Below are 25036 nucleotides of genomic sequence, written 5' to 3' on the forward strand. Positions count from 1 at the left end.
TAGGGAACTTGAATGTCTCTTTTGTAGAATGGTACCCTGATATCAATGCCTCCGAGGCAGTCAGTTAATGGTTGTTAAGCGGATGAATAAATGGGTGGCCCTGGAAAGACAGTCTCATACCAGGGGAAGTTCCAGTGAAAGACTAATTTTGGCACATTGGTTAGGATGCACTGAGCTATCATACTAGATGAGTAGAAGGGAAGCAAACAAAGTAAAAACAATGATCTAGCCTTTTCCAACATCTGAAAACTTGCTTTTATGCAGAAGACCTGGATGACCCACTGTACACCCAGTGTCACCTAGAAGATCAGGTCTAAGTGACAGGTCCTCTCATTAGCCCTCTTAAAGCTCTCAAAGTGTTTCTCAGACCCCCATTTGCTCCAGGCTTTGGTGTTATGTACAAAAATGTCAGCTTTTCAAAGCTAATCTCTTCCTGAGTTTTTGACATGCATGCAGCACTGGTGAATTTGCAACAATCTCTGGGATAGCATAGCTTTTCTCAAGCAGAATGTAAAAACAATCCAGCTGGCAGACCAAGCTGAGAAATCCTCGTTCATCTAAGTTAGATTGTGCCTAAATGCTCTCTGGGCTTTTACTTATTTTTCAACTTGCTCTTGCTGTGAAAGTTCCACCTTCTAAATGTTAAGTCACTGAGTCATAAAAAGATGTGACATGACCAGAGCTAGCAAGCAGTGTCAGTTTTTCTGTAATGGTCTGTATGTGTGGTACTAGCTGTGGAAATTTTGGAATGGCTTTCTAAATATTGTGACATCCTTATCCTTTAATATATGTCATCACTATAATTTATTGAGCACTCAGTGTGCATCAGACTGTGTTAGCTACACTTTTGGTGTTTCATTTAATCTTTATAGTAATCCCCTTAAGATAAGATTATCATCATCATTTTATGGAGAAGGAAACAGACCCAGAAAGGTTAAATAACTTTTTCAAGGTTAAACAATTCATAGGTGGCAGAGCTAGAACTCATGCTTAGCGCTGTCTGATTTCAATGCTAGTTCTCTTCCCTCTCTTCTGTGACTCATAGCAGGAATAAGGGGACTTTAACATGAGAGGTCTAGAATGTGGGACCCAAGGAAGAAGATGGAATCTCACCTTGCTGATTTGCACAGTCCTATGGGAGTGGGCCCTATGATTTCCCCAAGTCCCAATGACTTGATTATCAAAGAATACAGCCCACCATGACTGGAGAGGATCAGGTGCTGGCACACCTGTCAAGAAGGAAGTCAGGTATACTTGTCAGACCTCAGCCTATGTCTGACCAAAACAGGCTGCCTGCAGGCACTCTGGAGGAATAGAGAACAGCTTTCCAGATTTTTCTTCCATCACCAAGGTGAAGTGCTCTCTGCTGCTCTATCATGGTTCTTTATTTAGCATAGCAGTTCTGTTCTGCCAAAACATCCATTCCAATCCATTCCAAACATAAGTGCTTAACATAACAATAATAATGTAAAGAAAACAACAAACCACCCTTAGGTAACCTCCAATAGTGAGTCCCAGACATTTGGAAGAGGGAAGAAATATAAACATTGCTGCTGCCTTTGAGGTTAAGGCTCCGTGGTACCTTTGAAGGTGAGAGAAGCGTCTCTCTTTTTCATTCTTCTTCGTTTTTTAGAGCCATTTAGGTCTTTAAAGTAACACAAATTGGGGCCCTAAGTCCTGAATTCTTCCTGCTTTTTATATCCACTCCCACACCATAGTCTAAGCCACCATCATCTCTCCCCAGGGCTGCTTGAGCCACCAGACTGGGCTTCATTTCTATCCTTGCTTTCCTACAATGTATTCTCTTAAAAGCAACCAGTGTTCTTTCAAGCACATACATCACACTCTTTTGGGGACAGAATTTATTTTCCAAAGACAGCTGCATCAGTAAATCTTGTTCCACATGTCCTTACAATGTCATATTGAGACTCTACCATCACTAGTAGGGTCTATGTTCCCTCCCCTTGACACTGGGTAGGCTTTTAGGATGGACTCCATGAGTATTAACAGACTAAGTTAATAAAGGTGATATAAGCTATCACCAGGCTCTCTCTCTTGAAATGCTTGCCTTGGTAATCCAGCCACCATCTTGTGAGGAAGCCAAGCAGGTACATGGAAGCTCTAGGTGCAGTCCAGCTGAGGTTCCCGTGGAAAGCCAGCACTCCCCACCAGACATGTGAGTTAGAAAGCCTTCAGATGACTGCCAACCCCAGGCTTAGAGCAGCCCCAGCTGCACCAAGTTGAGCCGAGGAGAGCTGACTCACCAAGCCTTGCCCACAAACAGATGTCACTGTGTCAAGAAACTACATTTAGGGGAGGTTTGTTACACAGCAATAGGAAACTGGAACTCCATCACTCCCTGCTTGAATGATTTTCCAATGATTTTCCAATGCCACGTGAAGAAAATTCCACATCCTTACTTTGCTCTACTAAATTGTGCATGATCTAGCCCATGACAATCCCTCCCATCTATTTAGCCCTCTGGTCACTGCACTGTAGCCACATGTTCCTTTTGCTCCATGGAATCCACTGAGCTTGTTCCAATCTCAGGGTCACTGTTCCCACTGTTCCTTCTGCCTGAGTGCTAGTCCTTGGTACTTGGCATAACTGGATTATTCTCATAATTCAGGTTCTGGCTCAAACATTGCTTCCTTCACTGGTCACCAGAACTGGTCTCTGGCCTCTGGGTTTCTTTCAGATTAACGGGCACACATATAAGATTAGATGGTCAGTGTGACATTTTTTCCCCAGCCATGTCCAGCTGCAGAGATGCAGGCATGGAATAGGTGCAGAGTGGAATTTGTTTCAAACAGGGTTAAAGCCTTATCAGGTGAACTCATTGCTCTTGACCCCTTTGAAAGCAACTCTGCATCAGTAAACACTGTTCCCCACAGAGCCTCCAATGGTGCTTTTCACCAAGATAGTATGCTAATAATGAAGTAGTCAGAGACTTAAGATGTGTTTATCAGGGTCTGTTTGAGTATTTTTTGGCTCACTGGCAATGAAAGAGAGAAAGGGAGAATCTTGGTATACAAATCCCATGGTTCCCTTTAATCATCTTTAATTCTTCAAAATTTATTTGTTGAGTGTCTATTGTCATCAAGGAGGCTATATTCTAGTGGAAGGGACAGATGCTAGGCAGACAAATAAAGAATAAATTTAAAAAGTATATGTCAGCGTGTGATGATATGAGGGAATGGGAGAGGCTTAAATAAATGTGTCAGCCATGCAGCTATCCACGGATGAGTGTCCTAGGAAGAAGGAACAGCAAGCACAAAGTCCCTGGTTTGTGAGTATATGTGGCATGTTTGAGAATCAGCAAAAAGACAGTGTGACTGGAGTGCAGTGAGAAAGAGAAGAGGAGAAGGGGTTGGGGTCCCAGAAACACCCTGACTAAATCTTATATGGACTTGTGGGACACATCAAAGACTTTCCCTCATGCTCTGAATGAGATGGGAAACTGCTTAGTTTCATGGTGTGACATATATTCTGGCTGCTGGCTAAGGAGAGGCCATAGAAGGACAGAGAAGAACAGGAAGTCCAGTTAAGAGGCTCTTTCAGTGATCCAGAAATGGAGCCAGTGGTAGAGGCTTGTATGAAGGTGTTAGAGGCTGGGGTAGTGATAAGTGGTCAGATTTGGGATATCTTTCTAGTGCAGAGCCAATATTTGCTGATGGATTAGCTATCTGAGGTGAGGTAAATGGTGTCAACAGTGATTTCAAGTTTTAATCTTGAGCAACTGCGAGGATGGAGTTGAAATAGACTGCGATGAATGAGATGGTAAGAGGTGCAGGTTTGGGGATAATCAGAAATGTCAGGAATTAGATTTCATGCAGGTTATGTTTCAAATGCCTCAGTGTCTATTAGACAGGCAGCATTATACAGGCAGCTGGATATATGAGTATAGTTTTTGTAGGAAATGATTATGCTAGAGATATAAATTTGGTAGTTATCAGGGCATAAAAGGTATTTATGACATTAATCATGACACTAGAAAATCTCACTAAGAAATGGATATAGATAGAGGAAAGAAGTCCAAGAAGTGAGACCTGTAAATTTCCAACATTTGGTGTTAGGAGAGAATGGGCACCACTGAGTGATTAGGGAGGATTGACCAATGCTGTGTGAAAACTAAGTATAAGAAAGTCCCTTGAGAAGGAAGAAGCAACCAACCACTTGAAACACTAATGAACAAAGTAAGATGCATGTTGAGCATTGCCTGTTGGATTTGGAAATGAGAAGATAATTGATATCCTTGACAGGAGCTATTTCAATCATGGGGAGAGGATGAAAACCAGAATAACAGTCGGTTTGGGAGAGGAAATGAGGAAAAGAAATGTAGGCCGTGATTTCATTTGAGTATATTTATCCTGAAAAAGGAGCATAAGATGGGGGCAGTAGCTAAAGTGAGGAGATGTTTAAAATTAGAGTCCATAGATAATTAAGTTTCAGTTGGCTCAATGATAAAGGGCACGTTGAGAGGAGGGGCTGAAGATAAGGAAGACTTTGCTAATGGCTTCCTTCCAAAAGCACAGAAGAAGGGTGTTGGGAGTTGCGGGTGGCAATGGGGTCAGATTAAGGTGTGTGGAGAGCTTTAAAGACAGATAACGGGAACTACCTGAGAGTCTTAAACTTCTTATGGTAGCTGATGTATAACAGGAAAAGGGGTGTTATGAAACTAGCCACAAATATGACTGTTTGACTCTGATCCCACATCCATTCTTTGCCCTTCTCTGTGTCTTCAGAGTCTAGCTTCCCTGCAGGTTGCACCATTAAGGCTACTTTGTCCTCTGAATTCCCATTGGTCAAAGCCAATGGGAAGCTCCAGCAGGAGATCAGAAGGCAGAAAGATAGAGAGGTCAGCATTTTTCCTCTGCTTCCTTCTTGCTTCTTCCAAATCTGGCAATGGCTGCATTTCTTTAAGTACCAGCTCTGTGGGCACCCTCCCCTCTATGGCTCCAGATCATGCTGGTCAAGGGTTAGTGATTCCTTCTGCCTTTGCTAGTAATCACCTTCTGCCCTTGGTAATCACTATCCTTGTTCATTCTCACATCTCTGCCCATACCTCAGCCAATAGCCTCTTCATTATATTTCTCCAGTTAAATGACCATTTGAGAGGAGACCTTTAAGATGGCAGAGGAGTAAGATGTGGAGATCACCTTCCTTCCCACAAATGCATCAGAAATATATCTACATGTGGAACAACTCCTACAGAACACCTACTGAACGCTGGCAGAAGACCTCAGACTTCCCAAAAGGCAAGAAATCACCCACGTACATGGGTAGGGCAAAAGGAAAAAGAAAAAACAGAGACAAAAGAATAGGGACAGGACCTGCACCTCTGGGAGGAAGCTGTGAAGGAGGAAAAGTTTCCACACACTAGGAAACCCCTTCACTGGTGGAGACGGGGGTGGGGGGAGTGGGTGGGAACCTTCGGAGCCACGGAGGAGTGCACAGCAATAGGGGTGCAGAGGGTAAAGCAGAGAGATTCCCACACAGAGGATCAGTGGCAACCAGCACTCACCAGCCTGAGAGGCTTGTCTGCTCACCCACCGGCCGGGATAGGTGGGGACTGGTAGCTGAGGCTCGGGCTTTGGAGGTCAAATCCCAGAGAGCAGACTGGGGTTAGCTGCAGGAACACAGCCTGAAGGGGGCTAGTGCACCACAGCTAGCCAGCAGGGAGTATAGGGGAAAGTCTGGAGCTGCCTAAGAGGCAAAAGGTCATTGTTTCAGGGTGTGCGAGGAGAAGGGATTCAGAGCGCCACCTAAACGAGCTTCAGAGAAGCAGGTGAACCGCGGCTATCAGAGCAGACACCAGAGACAGGCATGAGACGCTAAGGCTGCTGCTGCAGCCACCAAGAAGCCTGTGTGGAGGCACAGGTCACTATCCATGCCTCCCCTCCCAGAAGCCTGTGCAGCCTGCCACTGTCAGGGTCCCATGATCCAAGGACAACTTCCCCAGAAGAATGCATGGTGCTCCAGGCTGTGGCAATGTCATGCTGGCCTCTGTCACCACAGGCTCACCCCGCATTCCATACCCCTCCATCCCCATGGCCTGGGTGAGCCAGAGTCCCCTAATCAGCTGCTCCTTTAATCCTGTCCTGTCTGAGTGAAGAACAGACTCCCTAAGGCAACCTACATTCAGAGGTGGAGCCAAATCCAAAGCTGAACCCCAGGAGCTGTGCAAACAAAGAAGTGAAAGGGAAATCTCTCCCAGCAGCCTCAGAAGCAGTGGATTAAATCTCCACAATCAATTTGATGTACCCTGAATCTCTGGAATACCTGAATAGACAATGAATCATCCCAAAATTGAGGCGGTAGACTTTGTGTGATTTTGTCTATATAGCTTTGCTTTAACCATTTGTCCTACGGTTCTGTCGGTCCATTTTTTTATGTTGTTGTTTTTTTGTATAGTTTTTAGCACTTGTTATCATTGGTAGATTTGTCTTTTGGTGTGGTTGCTCTCTTCTTTCTTTACTGTTTTTAAATTACTTTTTAATTTCTTTATTTTTAGTATTTTTTTAATTTTTATTTTTAAATATTTTATTTTACTTTTTGCTTTCTTTCATTTTTTCCCCCTTTTATTCTAAACCATGTGGCTGACAGGGTCTTGGTGCTCCAGGTGGGTGTCAGGCCTGTGCCTCTGAGGTGGGAGAGCTGAGTTCAGGACTTTGGTCCACAACAGACCTCCCAGCTCCACATAATATCAAAGAGCAAAAGTTCTCCCAGAGATCTCCTTCTCAACGCTAAGACGCAGCTCCACTCAATGACCAGCGAGCTCCAGTGCTGGACACCCCATGCCAAACAACTAGCAAGAGAGAAACACAACCCCACCCATTAGCAGAGAGGCTGCCTAAAATCATGCTAACTTCACAGACACCCCAAAACACACCACCAGATGCGGTCCTGCTCACCAGAAACACAGGATCCAGCCTTACCCATCAGAACACAGACACCACTTCCTTCCACCAGGAAGCCTACAGAAGCCACTGAACGAACATTACCCACTGAGGGAAGACACCAAAAACAACAGGAACTATGAACCTGCAGCCTGTGAAAAAGGACAACCCAAACACAGTAAGTTAAGCAAAATGAGAAGACAGAGAAATATACAGCAGATGAAGGAGCAATGTAAAAACCCACCAGACCAAACAAATGAAGAGGAAATAGGCAGTCTACCTGAAAAAGAATTCAGAGTAATGATAGTAAAGATGATCCAAAATCTTGGAAATAGAATGGAGAAAATACAAGAAATATTTAACAAGGACCTAGGAGAACTAAAGAGCAAATGAACAGTGATGAACAACACAGTAAATGAAATTTCAAATTCTCTAGAAGGAATCAATAGCAGAATAACTGAGGTAGAAGAATGGATAAGTGACCTGGAAGAAAAAATAGTGGAAATAACCACGGCAGAACAGAATAAAGAAAAAGAATGAAAAGAAGTGAGGACAGTCTCAGAGACCTCTGGGACAACATTAAATGCACCAACATTTGAATTATAGGGGTACCAGAAGAAGAAGAGAAAAAGAAAGGGACTGAGAAAATATTTGAAGAGATTAGAGTTAAAAACTTCCCTAATATGGAAAAGGAAATAGTCAATCAAGTCTAGGAAAAACGGAGTCCCATACAGCATAAATCCAAGGAGAAACACACCAAGACACATATTAATCAAACAATCGAAAATTAAGCACAAAGGAAAAATATTAAAAGCAGCAAGGGAAAGGCAACAAATAACATACAAGGGAATCCCCATATGGTAAACAGTTGATCTTTCAGCAGAAACTCTGCAAGCCAGAAGGAAGTGGAAGGACATATTTAAAGTGATGAAAGGGGAAACCCTACAACTAAGATTACTCTACCCTGCAAGGATCTCATTCAGATTCGATGGAGAAATTAAACCTTTACAGACAAGAAAGAGCTAAGAGAATTCAGCACCACCAAACCAGCTTTACACAAAATGCTAACGGAACTTCTCTAGGCAAGAACCACAAAAGATGGGCTTCCCTGGTGGCGCAGTGGTTGAGAGTCTGCCTGCCAATGCAGGGGACATGGGTTCATGCCCCGGTCTGGGAAGATCCCACATGCCACGGAGCAGCTGGGCCCGTGAGCCATGGCCACTGAGCCTGCGCGTCCGGAGCCTGTGCTCTGCAATGGAAGAGGTCACAACAGTGAGAGGCCCGCGTACCACCAAAAAAAAAAAAAAAAAAAAAAAAAAGAACCACAAAAGAAGGAAAAGACCTACAATAACAAACCCAAAACAATTAGGAAAATGGTAATAGGAACATACATATCGATAACTACCTTAAATGTAAATGGATTAAATGCTCCAACTAAAAGACATAGACTGGCTGAATGGATACAAAAACAAGACCTGTATATATGCTGTCTACAAGAGACCTACTTCAGACCTAGGGACACATACAGACTGAAAGTGAGGGGATTGAAAAAAGATAGTCCATGCAAATGGAAAGCAAAAGAAAGCTGGATAGAAATTTTCATATCAGAGAAAATAGACTTTAAAATACAGACTATTACAAAAGACAAAGAAGGACACTACATAACGATCAAGGAATCAATCCAACAAGAAGATATAACAATTGTAAATATTTATGCACCCCAAATAGCTGCACCTCAATACATAAAGCAAATGCAAACAGCCAAAAAAGGGGAAATCAACAGTAACACAACCATAGTAGGGGACTTTAACACCCCACTTTCACCAATGGTCAGATCATCCAAAATGAAAATAGATAAGGAAACACAAGCTTTAAATGATACATTAAACAACATGGACTTAATTGATATTCATAGGACATTCCATCCAAAAAGAGCAGAATACACTTTTTTCTCAAGTGCTCATAGAACATTTTCCAGGATAGATCATATCTTGGGTCACAAATCAAGCCTTGCTAAATTTAAGAAAATTGAAATCATACCAAGTATCTTTTCTGACCACAACACTATGACACTAGATATCACTTACAGGAAAAAATATATAAAAAATAGAAACACATGCAGGATAAACAATTCAATACCAAATAACCAAGAGATCACTGAAGATATCAAAGAGGAAACCAAAATATACCTAGAAAAGAATGACAATGAAAACACTATGACCCAAAACCTATGGGATGCAGCAAAAGCAGTTCTAAGAGGCAAGTTTATAGCATGAGAATCCTATCTGAAGAAACAAGAAAAACCTCAAAAAAACCCCTAAACTTACACCTAAAGCAACTAGAGAAAGAAGAAAAAAAAATCACAAACTTAGCCAAGGAAAGAAATCATAAAGATCAGGTATGAAATAAATGAAAAAGAAATGAAGGAAACAATAGCAAATATCAATAAAACTAAAAGTTGGTTCTTTGAGAAGATAAAGAAATTGATAAACCATTAACCAGAGTCACCAAGAAAAAAGGGGAGAAGACTCAAATCAATAGAATTAGAAATGAAAAAGAAGAAATAACAACTGACACTGCAGCAAAACAAAGGATCATGAGAGATTACTACAAGCAACTATTTGCCAATGAAATGGACAACCTGGAAGAAATGGACAAATTCTTAGAAAAGCACAACCTTCCGAGACTGAACCAGGAAGAAATAGAATATATAAACAGACCAATCACAAGCACTGAAATTGAAACTGTGATTAAAAATCTTCCAACAAACAAAAGTCCAGGACCAGATTGCTTCAGAGGTGAATTCTATAAAACATTTAGAGAAGAGCTAACACCTATCCTTCTCAAACTCTTCTAAAATATAACAGAGGGAGGAACACTCCCAAACTCATTCTACAAGACCACCATCACTCTGAAACCAAAACCAGACAAAGATGTCACAAAAAAAGAAAACTACAGGCCAATATCACTGATGAACATAGATGTAAAAATCCTCAACAAAATACCAGCAAACAGAATCCAAAAGCACATTAAAAGGATCATACACCATGATCAAGTGGGATTTATCCCAGGAATGCAAGGTTTCTTCAATATACACAGATCAATCAAGGTGATAAACCACATTAACAAATTGTAGGAGAAAAAACATATGATCATCTCAATAGATGCAGAAAAAGCTTTCAAAACAATTCAACACCCATTTAAGACAAAAAAGCCCTCCAGAAAGTAGGCATAGAGAGAACTTATCTCAACATAATAAAGGCCATATAGGACCAACCCACAGCCAACATCATTCTCAGTGGTGAAAAACTGAAAACATTTCCTCTAAGATCAGGAACAAGACAAGTTGTCCACTCTCACCACTATTATTTAACATAGTTTTGGAAGGTTTAGTCACAGCAATCAGAGAAGAAAAAGAAATAACAGGAATCCAAATTGGAAAAGAAGTAAAGCCGTCACTGTTGGAAGATGACATGATGCTATACATAGAGAATCCTAAACATGCTACCAGAAAATGACTAGATCTAATCAATGAAATTGGTAAAGCAGCAGGATACAAAATTAATGTGCAGAAACCTCTTGCATTCCTCTACACTAATGGTGAAAAATCTAAAAGAGAAATCAAGGAAACATTCCCATTTACCATTGCAACAAAAAGAAGAAAATACTTAGGTATAAACCTACCTAGGGAGACAAAAGACCTGTACACAGAAAACTATAAGACACTGATGAAAGAAATTAAAGATGATACAAACAGATGCAGAGATATACCATGATCTTGGCTTGGAAGAATTGACATTGTGAAAATGGCTATACTATCCAAAGCAATCTACAGATTCAATGCAAGCCTTATCAAACTGCCAATGGCATTTTTAACAGAACTGGAATAAAAATTTTCACAATTTGTGTGGAAACACAAAAGACCCTGAATATCCAAAGCAATCTTGAGAAAGAAAAATGGAGCTGGAGGAATCAGGCTCCTGGACTTCAGACTGTATAACAAAGCTACAGTAATCAAAACAGTATGGTACTGGCACAGAAACAGAAATATAGATCAATGGAACAGGATAAAAAGCCCAGAGATAAACCCACGCATATATGGTCTCCTTATTTTTGATAAAAGAGGCAAGAATATATAATGGAGAAAAGACAGCCTCTTCAATAAGTGGTGCTGGGAAAACTGGACAGCTACATGTAAAATAATTAAATTAGAACACTTCCTAACACCATACACAAAAATAAACATAAAATGGATTAAAGACTTAAATGTAAGGACAGACACTATAAAACTCTTCAAGGAACACATAGGCAGAACACTCTATGACATAAATCACAACAAGATCCTTTTGACCAACCTCCTAGATTAATGGAAATAAAAACACAAATAAATAAATGGGACCCAATGAAACTTAAAAACTTTTGCAGAGCAAAGGAAACCATAAACAAGATGAAAAGACAACCCTCAGATTGGGAGAAAATATTTGCAAATGAAGCAACTGATAAGGAATTAATCTCCAAAATTTACAAGCAGCTCATGCAGCTCAATAACAAAAAAACAAACAACCCAATCTAAAAATGGGCAGAAGACCTAAACTGACATTTATCAAAAGAAGATATATAGATTGCCTACAACCACATGAAAGGATGCTCAACAACACTAATCATTAGAGAAATGCAAATCAAAACTTCAATGAGGTATCAGCTCACACCAGTCAGAATGGCCACATCAAAAAATCTACAAAAAATAAATGCTGGAGAGGGTGTGGAGAAAAGGGAACCCTCTTGCGCTGTTGGTGGGAATGTAAATTGATACAGCCACTATGGAGAACAATATGGAGGTTCCTTAAAAAACTAAAACTAGAACTACCATACGACCCAGCAATCCCCTACTGGGCACATACCCTGAGAAAACCATAATTCAAAAAGAGTCATGTACCATAATGTTCATTGCAGCTCTATTTACAATAGCCAGGACATGGAAGCAACCTAAATGTCCATCAACAGATGAATGGATAAAGAAGATGTGGCACTTATATACAATGGAATATTACTCAGCCTTAAAAAGAAACAAAATTGATTTATTTGTAGTGAGGTGGATGGACCTAGAGACTGTCATACTGAGTGAAGTAAGTCAGAAACAGAAAAACAAATACCACATGCCAACACATATATAAGGAATCTGAAAAAAGAAAAAATGGTTCTGAAGAACCTAGGGGCAGGACAGGAATAAAGACACAGACCTAGATAATGGAGTTGAGGACACGGGGAGGCAGAAGGGTAAGCTGGGACGAAGTGAGAAATTGGCATGGACATATATACACTACTAAATGTAAAATAGCTAGTGGGAAGCAGCTGCATAACACAGGGAGAACTGTTCAGTGCTTTGTGACAAACTAGAGGGTTGGGATAGGGAGGGTGGGAGGGAGACGCAAGAGGGAGGAGATATGAGCATATATGTATGTGTACAGCTGATTCACTTTGTTATAAAGCGGAAACTAACACACCATTATAAAGCAATTATACTCCAATAAGTTGTTAAAAAAAAAGACCATTTAATTCATGCCTGGACTCTGGTGGTCTTCCCTTCTACTGCTAACAGGGTTACCATATGTCTGGTTCTGCCCAGTACAGTTCTGATTTACATGATTTATGTCAGTGTAATTATTAACATCATACCCTTCTGTTCTCAAAATTATTCAAGTTTTGATAAACGATATAGTCATCCTACCCCTGGTCCCCTGGTTCCATTTGGTAAGGTCCTGAGTACTCATGAATCTGAATCTTCTGATAACCTTCCCTCTGGGCAGTGTCTTCTTTGTCTCTTACAGTGTTTCCTGTGAACTGAGAGGCTGGGTATCTAGGAAAGGGAGGAGGGAAAGGAAGAGCATAATTTGGTCTTTGTTTTCATTCTCCCAAGACATTAGGCTAAAAGCAAATGAGAAAACAGGTCTCATCTTGTTTATGATTTATATTTTTCCATGCTTAATTATGTATAATAAAGGAACACTTTCCTTGGGTCACTGGCTCACTAGCTTCTTACCATCCCTTATTTGAGATTCATATAAAGGCAACTCTAAGAGTGGCACAGGTGAATTGAGAAATGTCAGGTGGCAGTGCAACCTTCAGCAAGTTAAACTAAGTTCTGTTGGCCTTGATCTCCTCAACTGTAAATGGGAGGATTAATAGTACCTATGTAACTAGGTGACTAGGATTAAATGAGCTAGTATATAAGATGTAAAAGTAGTGCCTGGCACATAGTAAGCACTGTGCAATTGTAACTCCACCATACACACACACACACAGAGTGATGGGGAAACTTGTATGGGATGGGGATGAACACTCATGTAACAGAGGGAAGAAAGTGATTCTCCTGTCCTGAGAGGAGCACTGATGCAAATTGTGTTACAGATCCCTGTAGTTTGTTGAAACAACAGGCTACTTCTTGCTTGGAAAGAGAGTGCATTTCTAGGAAAAGGGAGAAAAGGAAACCTGTGCTTGCTTTAATTCAAGTCTCTTCAGAGCAATCTACCTTTGAGCTCCCAGAGAGCAGTTACCTTGGGATATGTGGGACAGTTCCTAGCAATGCGTACATATTTTTGGTTTTTAGTTCTTGCCAACAAAACAAATGAAATCAGCATTCATTTTTATGAGCTGACATAAATTCTGGGTGTGAGGTTGTATGGTAGATGGGTGTGTCAGCATGGATCCAACCCAAAGACAAAGTCATTACTACAAAGTAATTTGGACAGTGGAAGTGTAATAGAAGTAATCATTAAGTTATGATAGAGGAGGAACAATAAAGATAGAAAACTCTAAATGGTACTCTGGCACTGAGGGAGAGTACACCACAAAGGACAAACTTGGAAGAGGTTCCAATCTCATTGGAGAAGGTGCGGTTGTAGCCCACTGAGTGGCAGAGAAGCTCGCTCGCTTACAGGAGCCCCAGCTGGTCCACAGTCACTGGGCAAACAGAAACAAACTGCTTGGGCCTACACATAGAGGGAGTCAGTGTCCCTCCTTGGGGTGCACAGCTCGGAGTGCAAGGTATTTGCATCAGGAAGGCAGGAAACAAACTTTGGGGGATAGCCAAGCAAAGACTGGCAGTGGATATGCAGACATAGCTGAGGGGCTACTATAGATGCAAGTCCTGGAGAACGGTGCCTGAGTTGGTAGCACCATGGGAGACAGATTAGATTACTTAAGCTAGTAGGCATCCATGCAGAATATGGAGGGGAGCTGGAGAGGTGTCTCCCTGCTGGTACCTAAAGCACTTGTGTGTATGGCTTGGGCTGGTCCAGATCCAGGTGTGGCCATGGGATCACTAGGTCAACTCTGCAGGTATTGGGAAATATCTTTTACTCTCATATTTATCTATCAGATGAACCATCCCAATTTCTGACAACTGTTCCTTCTGCAGCATTGTAATCCTGGTCACACTGACTAAAAACTCTCCTTGGCTATTGTCTGTGGAAATATTCCTGATGTAATCATACTGGTAAAGAATACACCAAAAACATTGCTTCCTGTGCCTGGCACCCTATAGAAGAGTTTCCCGGGATTTTTGTCAGGTTTTTAAGCAACTATACAAAGGTTACATCTAAGTTAATGCACTGTGTCCGAAGCAATAATCACTTTTGTGTGGTATATAATTGACATTACCTATGGTTATTATAGTGTATATAGTCTTCCAAGCTATTGTAAAGTATATTTTGCATTTTTATAATCACAATATTAAGGACTAGAAAATGTATTCTGAGGTAGCATTTCTGTGAGTGACATGCATTTTCAGTCTCATTACCAGGAGGGGTCATTAGATAATCTTCTGATGGCACTGGGTAAATGTATTTCTTAACACTGTTCTCCTGGGATAAACAGATAAAGTCATCATTTTGTTCACTGTGGTGTCTCTAACTCTCAAAATGACTGAGTGACCATAATGGTATTCCATGAGGATAGGATGTATTGACTGTGGGTTGGCTTTTGGTTTCCTTAGCAACTCTCTCCTAGGGACACCATGGCAGCCACATTTATTCAAAGTTAGGATTCTAAAAAAAAAAAAATGACAGTATTTCAATTGAGATTTTATACACCTAAATTAACTTTGCTCAAGAGACATGCATTTTGCATTGCTATCATTTTTTAGTTTGTGTGCTATTTCTCATTAGAATAGAAAATTCTGCCCTCAGAGGAGAGTTGTCTGGGAGGGGAGAGTGCTGAGGGTAGAGGAGATTAGAAAGGCTTAATAACCTGAGTCCCAAAGAGGAAATGGTTTTCTCTTAGCTCCATTTTCCAATACAGCCCCGAGGGGAACTAATTTAGAATCTAAGCAAACCCTGTCAAATACACAGTCTCCTTAGCACCGTGCTATTCAACCCGAGTAGAAATAACTTAGTATTTCCCATTATTTTTATAGAAAAAGCTGATCTCTGTGTGAAATTTATTACCATTTCCTAAACCAGGGTTTCTCAAGATTGACCCCACTTGTATTTTGGACCAGGTGGTTCTTTGTTATAGGGGGCTGCCTTATCTATTGTAGGATGTTTAGTAGTATTCCAGGTCTCTACCCAATAGATGCTAGCAGATACCCTCCCCCACTGTAGCAATAAAAAATCTCCAGACATTGTCAAATATTTCCTGGGGGGCAAAGTGGCCGTACTTGAGATCTATTGTACAAAAGAAAGGTGTCATTGGATCCTATGAATAACTCACTGCCATTCTTCCTTATCAGTCCTCACTTTCAGCTTCCTAAGCTAGGTAACTTATCCCCAGAATGGGCATGAAAAGCCCATGAAAGCCCATGCCCAGAATGGCTATTAAAGACAGTTATGTTGTATTTACATATTATTTTAAATGTATTTATCAATTTGGGATTGACATATATACATTACTCTGTATAAAATAGATAACTAATGAGAACACAGGGAACTCTACTCAGTGCTCTGTGGTAACCTAAATGGGAAGGAAATCCAAAAAAGAGGGGATATATGTATAGGTAATGCTGATTCACTTTGCTGTATAGCAGAAACTAACACAACATTGTAAAGCAACTATACTCTAATAAAAATTAATTTTAAAAAGTATTTATCATTATAATATCATGGTCCTGTTTACCCATGAGAAGAGTTGATTTGATTCATCTTCTGGCCTCAGTGTTTCTCATCTCTGTCATATCTATACACTTCACAGCCCACATTTCTTATAAATATATGCATGTCGGGGGAAGGAGCCAATGCCTCCCGGCCCCAAATATGAAAATAAAAAGAATTAAAAAAATGAGAGAAAAAGCCATGAAGGAATCTACTATGAATTTCAGAGGACACAGTTTTATACAATATTGATCCTACTTGGCCTTACAATCAGCCACAAAGTTAGATACATCTGGGGGGAAATTTTAGGTAAATATGTTTAAGCCCTAAAAGATTACTAGAATTTTTTTCCAACAAGATCAACTAGAACAAAAGTTCTTAATCAATAAAAGAATATGTGCAGTTCCTCACACTTCCATATGACCAAAACTATATTTTTAGAATAAAGATATTCCTATATAAGTCCTATAGATGGAGAAACATTTTTGTTTCATCCCCCCAAAAAGTTGGGGATATAAAATGTTTTTGTAGATCCTCCGTAATGCAGTTAGAATTGACCTATACTGGAATTGAGGTAACACTTGAAATATTTGAAGTGAACTAGCACCAGCGTCCACCATGATGCACCCCGGCACATATTCAGAAGTGATTTGGCTTTGTTGGAACGGTTTTAATCTTAGGATGAAGACTGTGTGACAAGGGAGACGGAAAGACCATGGATTTTTGCATCTGGTTGACAGGAGTCTTAAACCCAACAATGGCTGTGTGATTTCAGGCACCTTTTTTTGACCTTTCTGAGCTTCAGTTTCTATAAAGTGAGAGTATAATACAATCATCGCAAGGTCATTGCAGAAATTAGAAAAAATGTACATAAAGCCGTGAGCAGAATGTCTGGCATTGGAGTGAGCTCCTTCCCTGTGGGATGGTTACTCCATGCTGACAAGACTTCTGACACACATGGCCTCAGGCTAACACAACCAATGCGCTGCCCAGAGTCTTTTCCCATGTAGATGGCCAGAGCCTTCAGGCTTCTTTGAAAAACAACAAATTACCATCTACCTAAGGGGTTTCCAAATGACAATGTAAGCCCAGCTCGAAACCTGTTGAAACAATGATTCCCTGATTCATACCCTAGATATTCTTTTATTTTTTCACATCTTTTTTAGAGTGTAATTGCTTTACAATGTTGAGTTACTTTCTGCTGTATAACAAAGTAAATCAGCTATACATATACATATATCCCCATATCCCCTCCCTCTGTGTATCTCTCCCACGCTCCCTATCCCACCCCTCTACATGGTCACAAAGCACAGAGCTGATCTCCCAGTGCTATGCGGTTGCTTCCCACTAGCTATCTATTTTACATTTGGTAGAGTATATATGTCAATGCCACTCACTCACTTTGTTCCAGCTTACCCTTCCCCCTGACCATCTCCTCAAGTCCATTCTCTACATCTGCATTTCTATTCCTGTCCTACCCCTAGGTTCTTCTGAACCTTTTTTTCTTTTTAGATTCCATATATATGTGTTAGCATACGGTATTTTTCTCTTTCTGACTTTCTTCACTCTGTATGACAGACTCTAGGTCCATCCACCTCACTACAAATAACTCAATTTCATTTCTTTTTGTGGCTGAGTAATATTCCATTGTATATATGTGCCTATGTGCCACATCTTCTTTACCCATTCATCTGTCGATGGACACTAAGGTTGCTTCCATGTTCTGGCTATTGTAAATAGTATTGCAGTGAACATTGTGGTACACGACCTTTTTTCACTTATGGTTTTCTCAGGATATACCAAGTAGTTGGATTGCTGGGTTGTATGGTAGTTCTATTTTTAGTTTTTTAAGGAACCTCCATACTGTTCTCCATAGTGGCTATATCAATTTACATTCCCACCAGCAGTGCAAGTGGATTTCCTTTTCTCCACACCCACTGCAGCATTTATTGTTGAAGATTTTTTTGATGATGGCCACTCTAACTGGTGTGAGGTGATACCTCATTGTAGTTTTGATTTGCATTTCTCTAATGATCAGTGATGTTGAGCATCCTTTCATTTGTTTGTTGGCAATCTGTGTATCTTCTTTGGAGAAATGTCAAATTAGGTCTTCTGCTCATTTTTGCATTGGGTTGTTCATTTGTTTGGTATTGAGCTGCATGAGCTGCTTGTATATTTTGGAGATTAATCCTTTGTTGGATGATTCATTTGCAAATATTTTCTCCCAATCTGAGGATTGTCTTTTCATCTTGTTTATGGTTCCTTTACTATGCAAAAGCTTTTAAGTTTAGTTAAGTCCCATTTGTTTGTTTTTGTTTCCATTTCTCTAAGAGTTGGGTCCAAAAGGATCTTGCTGTGATTTATGTCACAGAGTGTTCTGCCTATGTTTTCCTCTAAGAGTTTTATAGTCTGGCCTTACATTTAGGTCTTTAACCCATTTTGAGTTTATATTTGTGTATGGTGTTAAGAAGTGTTCTAATTTCATTTTTCTACATGTAGCCATCCAGTTTTCCCAGCACCACTTATTGAAGAGGCTATATTTTCTCCATTGTATGTTCTTGCCTCCATAATCAAAGATAAGGTGACCATATTTGTGTGGGTTTATCTCTGGGCTTTCTATCCTGTTCCATTGATCTATATTTCTGTTTCTGTGCCAGTACCATACTGTTTTGATTACTGTAGCTTTGTTATACAGTCTGAAGTCCAGGAGCCCGATTCCTCCAGCTGAGTTTTTCTTTCTCAAAATTGCTTTGGCTACATGGGGTCTTTTGTTTCTCCATAAAAATTGTGAAATTTTTTTTCTAGTTCTGTGAAAAATGTCATTGCTAGTTTGATAGGGATAGCATTGAATCTGTAGATTGCTTTGGGTAGTATAGTTATTTTCACAATGTCAATTCTTCCAATCCAAGATCATGGTATATCTCTCCATCTGTTTGTACCATCTTTAATTGCTTTCATCAGTGTCTTATAGTTTTCTGTGTACAGGTCTTTTGTCTCCCTAGGTAGGTTTATACCTAGGTACTTTATTCTTTTTGTTGCAATGGTAAATGGGAGTGTTTCCTTGATTTCCCTTTTAGATTTTTCATCATTAGTATATAGGAATGCAAGAGATTTCTGTGCATTAATCTTGTAATCTGCTGCTTTACCAATTTCATTGATTAGATCTAGTCATTTTCTGGTAGCGTCTTTAGGATTCTCTATGTATAGTATCATGTCATCTGCAAACAGTGACAGCTTTACTTCTTCTTTACCGATTTCGATTCCTGCTATTTCTTTTTCTTCTCTGATTGCTGTGACTAAACCTTCCAAAACTATGTCAAATAATAGTGGTGAGAGTGGAAACTTGTCTTGTTCCTGATCTTAGTGGAAATGGTTTCAATTTTTCACCATTGAGAACAATGTTGGCTGTGGGTTTGTCATATATGACCTTTGTTATGTTGAGATAAGTTCCCTCTACTCCTACATTCTGGAGGGTTTTTATCGTAAGTGGGTGTTGAATTTTGTCAAAAGCTTTTCTGGATCTATTGAGATTATTATACAGTTTTTATCCTTCAGTTTGTTAATACGATGTATCACATTGATTGATCTGTGTATATTGAAGAAACCTTGCAGTCCTGGGATAAATCCCACTTGATCATGGTGTATGATCCTTTTAATGTGCTTTTGGATTCTGTTTGCTGATATTTTCTTGAGTTTTTTTTTCATCTATGTTCATCAGTGATATTGGCCTGCAGTTTTCTTTTTTTGTGACATCTTTGTCTGGTTTTGGTATCAGGGTGATGGTGGCCTCGTAGAATGAGTTTGGGAGTGTTCCTCCCTCTGCTACATTTTAGAAGAGCTTGAGAAGGATAAGTGTTAGCTTTTCTCTAAATGTTTGATAGAATTCGCCTGTGAAGCCATCTGGTCCTGGGCTTTTGTTTGTTGGATGACTTTTAATCACAGTTTCAATTTCAGTGCTTGTGATTGGTCTGTTTATATTTTGTATTTCATCCTGGTTCAGTCTTGGAAGGCTGTGCTTTTCTAAGAATTTGTCCATTTCTTCCAGATTGTCCATTTTATTGGCATATAGTTGCTTGCTGTAATCTCTTAGGATCCTTTATATTTCTGCAGTGTCAGTTGTTACTCCTTTTTCATTTCTAATTCTCTTGATTTGAGTCCTCTCCCTTTGCTTCTGGCTGAGTCTGGCTAATGGTTTATCAATTTTGTTTATCTTCTCAAAGAACCAACTTTTAGTTTTATTGATCTTTGCTATTGTTTCCTTCTTTCCTTTTTCATGGATTTCTGATCTGATTTTATGATTTCTTTCCTTCTGCTACCTTTGGGTTTTTTTTTTTGTTGTTGTTGTTGTTCTTTCTCTAATTTCTTTAGGTGTAAAGTTAGGTTGTTTATTTGAGTTGTTTCTTGAGGTAGGATTCTATTGCTATAAACTTCCCTCTTAGAACTGCTTTTGCTGCATCTCATAGGTTTTGGGTCATCGTGTTTACATTGTCATTTATTTCTAGGTATTTTTTGATTTCCTCTTTGGTTTCTTCAGTGATCTCTTAGTTATTTAGTAGCGTATTGTTTGGCCTCTACGTGTTTGTATTTTTTACTTCTTTTTACCCTGTGATTTATATCTAGTCTCATAGCATTTTGGTCAGAAAAGATACTTGAGACAATTTCAATTTTCTTCAATTTACAAGCCTTGATTTGTGACCCAGGATATGATCTATCCTGTAGAATGTTCCATGAGCACTTGAGAAGAAATTCTATTCTGTTCTTTTTGGATGGAATGTCCTATAAAGATCTATTAAGTCCATGCTGTTTAATGTACCATATAAAACTTGTGTTTCCTTATTTATTTTCATTTTGGATGATCTGACCATTGGTGAAAGTGGGGGTTAAAGTCCCCTACGATGATTGTTTTACTGTCAATTTCCCCTTTTATGGCTGTTAGCATTTGCCTTATGTAGTGAGGTTCACCTATGTTGAATGCATAAATATTTACAATTGTTATATCTTCTTTTTGGATTGATTTCTTCATCATTATGTAGTGTCCTTCTTTGTCTCTTGTAATAGTCTTTATTTTAAAGTCTATTTTGTCTGATATGAGGATTGCTACTCCAGCTCTCTTTTGATTTCCATGTGCATGGAGTATCTTTTTCCATCCCCTCACTTTCAGTCTGTATGTGTCCATAGGTCTGAAGTTGGCCTCTTGTAGACAGCGTATATATGGGTCTTGTTTTTGTATCCATTCAGCCAGTCTATGTCTTTTGTTTGGAGCATTTAATCCATTTACATTTAAGATAATTGTCGATATGTATGTTCCTATTACCATTTTCTTAATTGTTTTGGATTTGTTATTGTATGTCTTTCCCTTTTCTTGTGTTTCCTGCCTAGAGAACTTCTGTTAGCACTTTTTGTAAATCTCGTTTGGTGGTGCTGATTTCTCTTAGCTTTTGCTTGTCTGTAAAAGTTTTAATTTCTCTGTCGAATCTGAATGAGATCCTTGTTGTGTAGAGTAATCTTGGTTGTAGGTTTTTCCCTTTCATCCCTTTAAATATATCCTTCTACTCCCTTCTGGCTTGTAGAGTTTCTGCTGAAAGATCAGCTGTTAACCTTATGGGGATTCCCTTGTATGCTATTTTTTGCTTTTCCCTTGCTGCTTTTAATATTTTTCCTTTGTATTTAATTTTTTTTTTTTTCTTTTTGCGGTATGCGGGCCTCTCACTGTTGTGGCCTCTCCCGTTGCAGAGCACAGGCTCCGGATGCGCAGGCCCAGCGGCCATGGCTCACGGGCCCAGCCGCTCCGCGGCATATGGGATCCTCCCAGACCGGGGCACGAACCCGTATCCCCTGCATCGGCAGGCGGACTCTTAACCACTGTGCCACCAGGGAGGCCCTGTATTTAATTTTTGATACTTTGATTAATATGTTTTTGGCATGTTTCTCCTTTGATTTATCCTGTATGGGACTCTCTGTGCTTCCTGGACTTGATTGACTATTTCCTTTCCCATATTAAGGAAGTTTTCAACTCTAATCTCTTCAAATATTTTCTCAGTCCCTTTCTTTTTCTCTTCTTCTTCTGGGACCCCTATAATTCGAATGTTGGTGTTTTTAATGTTGTCTCAGAGGTGTCTGAGACTGTCCTCAATTCTTTTCATTCTGCTCTGTGGTAGTTTTTTCCAGTATTTTATCTTCCAGGTCACTTATCCATTCTTCTGTCTCAGTTATTCTGGTATTGGTTCCTTCTAGCGAATTTTTAATTTTATTTATTTTGTTGTTCATCACTGTTTGTTCTTTAGTTCTTCTAAGTCCTTGTTAAACATTTCTTGTATTTTCTCCTTTCTCTTTTCAAGATTTTGGATCATCTTTACTATCATTACTCTGAATCTTTTTTTCACGTAGACTGCCTATTTCCTCTTCATTTGTTTGGTGTAGTGGGTTTTTACCTTGCTCCTTCATCTGCTTTGTGTTTCTTTGTCTTCTCTTTTTGCTTAACTTACTGTGTTTGGGGTCTCCTTTTCACATGCTACTGGTTTGTACTTCCCGTTGTTTTTGGGGTCTTCCCCCAGTGGCTAAGTTGGGTTCAGTGGGTTGTCTAGGCTTCCTGGTGGAGGGGACTGGTGCCTGTGTTCTGGTGGATGAGGCTGGATCTTGTCTTTCTGGTGGGCAGGACTGCATCTGGTGATGTGTTTTAGGGTGTCTGTGGCCTTTTTATGATTTTAGGTAGCCTCTCTGCTAATGGGTGGTGTTGTGTTCCTGTCTTACTAATTGTTTGGCATAGGGTGTCCAGCACTGGAGCTTTCTGGTCGTCGAATGGAGCTGGGTCTTAATGTTGAGATGGAGATCTCTGGGAGAACTCTCGCCGATTGATTTTTCGAGGGCCTGGGAGGTCTCTGGTCATCCAATGTCCTGAACTCAGCTCTCCCACTTCAGAGGCTCAGGACTGACACCTGGCCAGAGCACCAAGAGCCTGTCAGCCACAGGCACTTCCTCAGAAGCCAATAATAAAACTTCATATGAAGACTGCACGTTTCCTTGGGGCTTGCTTGGCAGTGCTCAGTTTTCACCTGTCCATCTAGACATACCGTCTCTCGCTCTTCTCCTTTGTTTTATTGTCATGGAAGGAACAAATATTTTGGAGCCAGACAAATCCATGTCTGAATCTCACATTCATCACTGCATGTAGTTGTATGGTATCCGGCCGTTTACTTAGCAGTTTCTGTGTCACAGTTTCTTCATTTATGCCATGAAGACACTATTGCTCCCCCAGCCCAATTGTTGGGTAGATAGGTGCTATTGAAGAATGGTGCCTTATCTCTTCCTACGTCACAGTGGGGGACTGCACCCTAAAGATTCTGTTTTAGTGGTCCACTCAAGGACTTGAGACCTGGGCTTTAGAAAGCTCCCCAGGAGGTGGAAATGTGGGGAGCTTTCACTTTATGAAGCATGGGGTTTTCACATTATGAAAGCTCACCAATTAGTTTACTTTTCTGCTGTATGTCATATTATACTTCCATAAAAATTTAATTGAAAGTAAAATATTTCCCCAAGTGATTCTAATGCTTAGCTAAGTTTTGAGAGCCACTGATTTATAGCTTTTCCAAGGCCATTTGAAATTCAAAAATGATAGATATTATTTCTTCATCACTGATGAAAGAATTATTGGTCCAATATGCATGGCCAGTGGAAGAGTCACTTCCCAGAGTTGCAGAAGAATAGATCTTGATGACACATGCAGAGCATCTAGTCTGAGCTTTTCATTTCATAGTTGAGGAATCTGAGAACCAGGAAAGGGACATGATTTCTATAAGTGGCCCAGTGAGGAGCTGGCAAAGTAGACAGGTGCCCAGATGACCATTCCCATCCTGCCTCTGTAAAATATAAGTGACTTGTGAAAATGTATCCACCTTTCAAACACAGTACTAGATGCACAATAATATTGGCCTTGGTTATCTAATATCTCACTACTGATGGAGAGCTTTGACTAGGACTAAATGCCTGGAGATAAAGTAATGAATCTCACCTTCTTTTCAGAATCTTATGCCGACCCATACTTTTTCCTTCCTTTAAAACTTCAAGGAATATGATAAAACTCTAATTTGAAAAGACACATGCACCTCAATGTTCACTGCATTGCTATTTACAATAGCCATGACATGGAAGCAACCTAAATGACCATAGACAGATGAATGGATAAAGAAGTTGTGGTACATATATACAATGAATATTACTCAGACATAAGAAATAATGAGATAATGCCATTTGTAGAAACTTAGATGGACCTAGAGATTATCATATTAAGTGAAGTAAGTCAGACAAGGAAAGACAAATATGATATCACTTATATTCATAATCTAAAAAAATCAAACAAATAAACTTATTTAAAAACCAAAAAGAGACTCACAGACATAGAAAACAAACTTATGGTTACTAAAGTGGATAGCAGGGTGGCAGGAGGGATAAATTAGGAGTTTGAGATTAACATATACACACTACTATATATAAAATAGGTAAACAACAAGGACATACTGTACAGCACGGGGAACAATACTCAATATCTTGTAATAACCCACAGTGGAAAAGGATCTAAAAAAGAATAGATATAGATATATTTATAATTAAATCACTTTGCTGTATACTTGAAACTAACACGACACTGCAAATTAACTATAGTTCAATTAAAGAAAAAAAAACTTCAAGAAATAAAAAGCTACAATAATGGAGTGCTATCAAGCTTCTACCAAAGCACTTTCTGTTATGGAAACTGTCTTTCTGAAATCAGAATAAGACCCTTCAATTGCTGGGCCCTCCCTGAAACTCAAACACTGAGACCGTGGAAGATGGACCACTAATTGTCCTTGTTTCCACTCTGCTCAATTAGAAATTAAAAACATTAATACTGTTGAGCCAAAGATTGCAGATTGTGCACAAAGTGGCACAGTTCTATTTTCCTTCTTGTCAAGAGTGGTTAATTTTCCCCTGAGGAACTCTAACTGTGCACTCTTTTATCCAGTGCTGAATAACAGAAGGAAATTGAATATTTTAAGCTTGGTAAGTATGGTATTT

Source organism: Mesoplodon densirostris, chromosome 4 (assembly GCF_025265405.1).
Source record: "Mesoplodon densirostris isolate mMesDen1 chromosome 4, mMesDen1 primary haplotype, whole genome shotgun sequence".
In the NCBI taxonomy this organism is placed as follows: domain Eukaryota; kingdom Metazoa; phylum Chordata; class Mammalia; order Artiodactyla; family Ziphiidae; genus Mesoplodon; species Mesoplodon densirostris.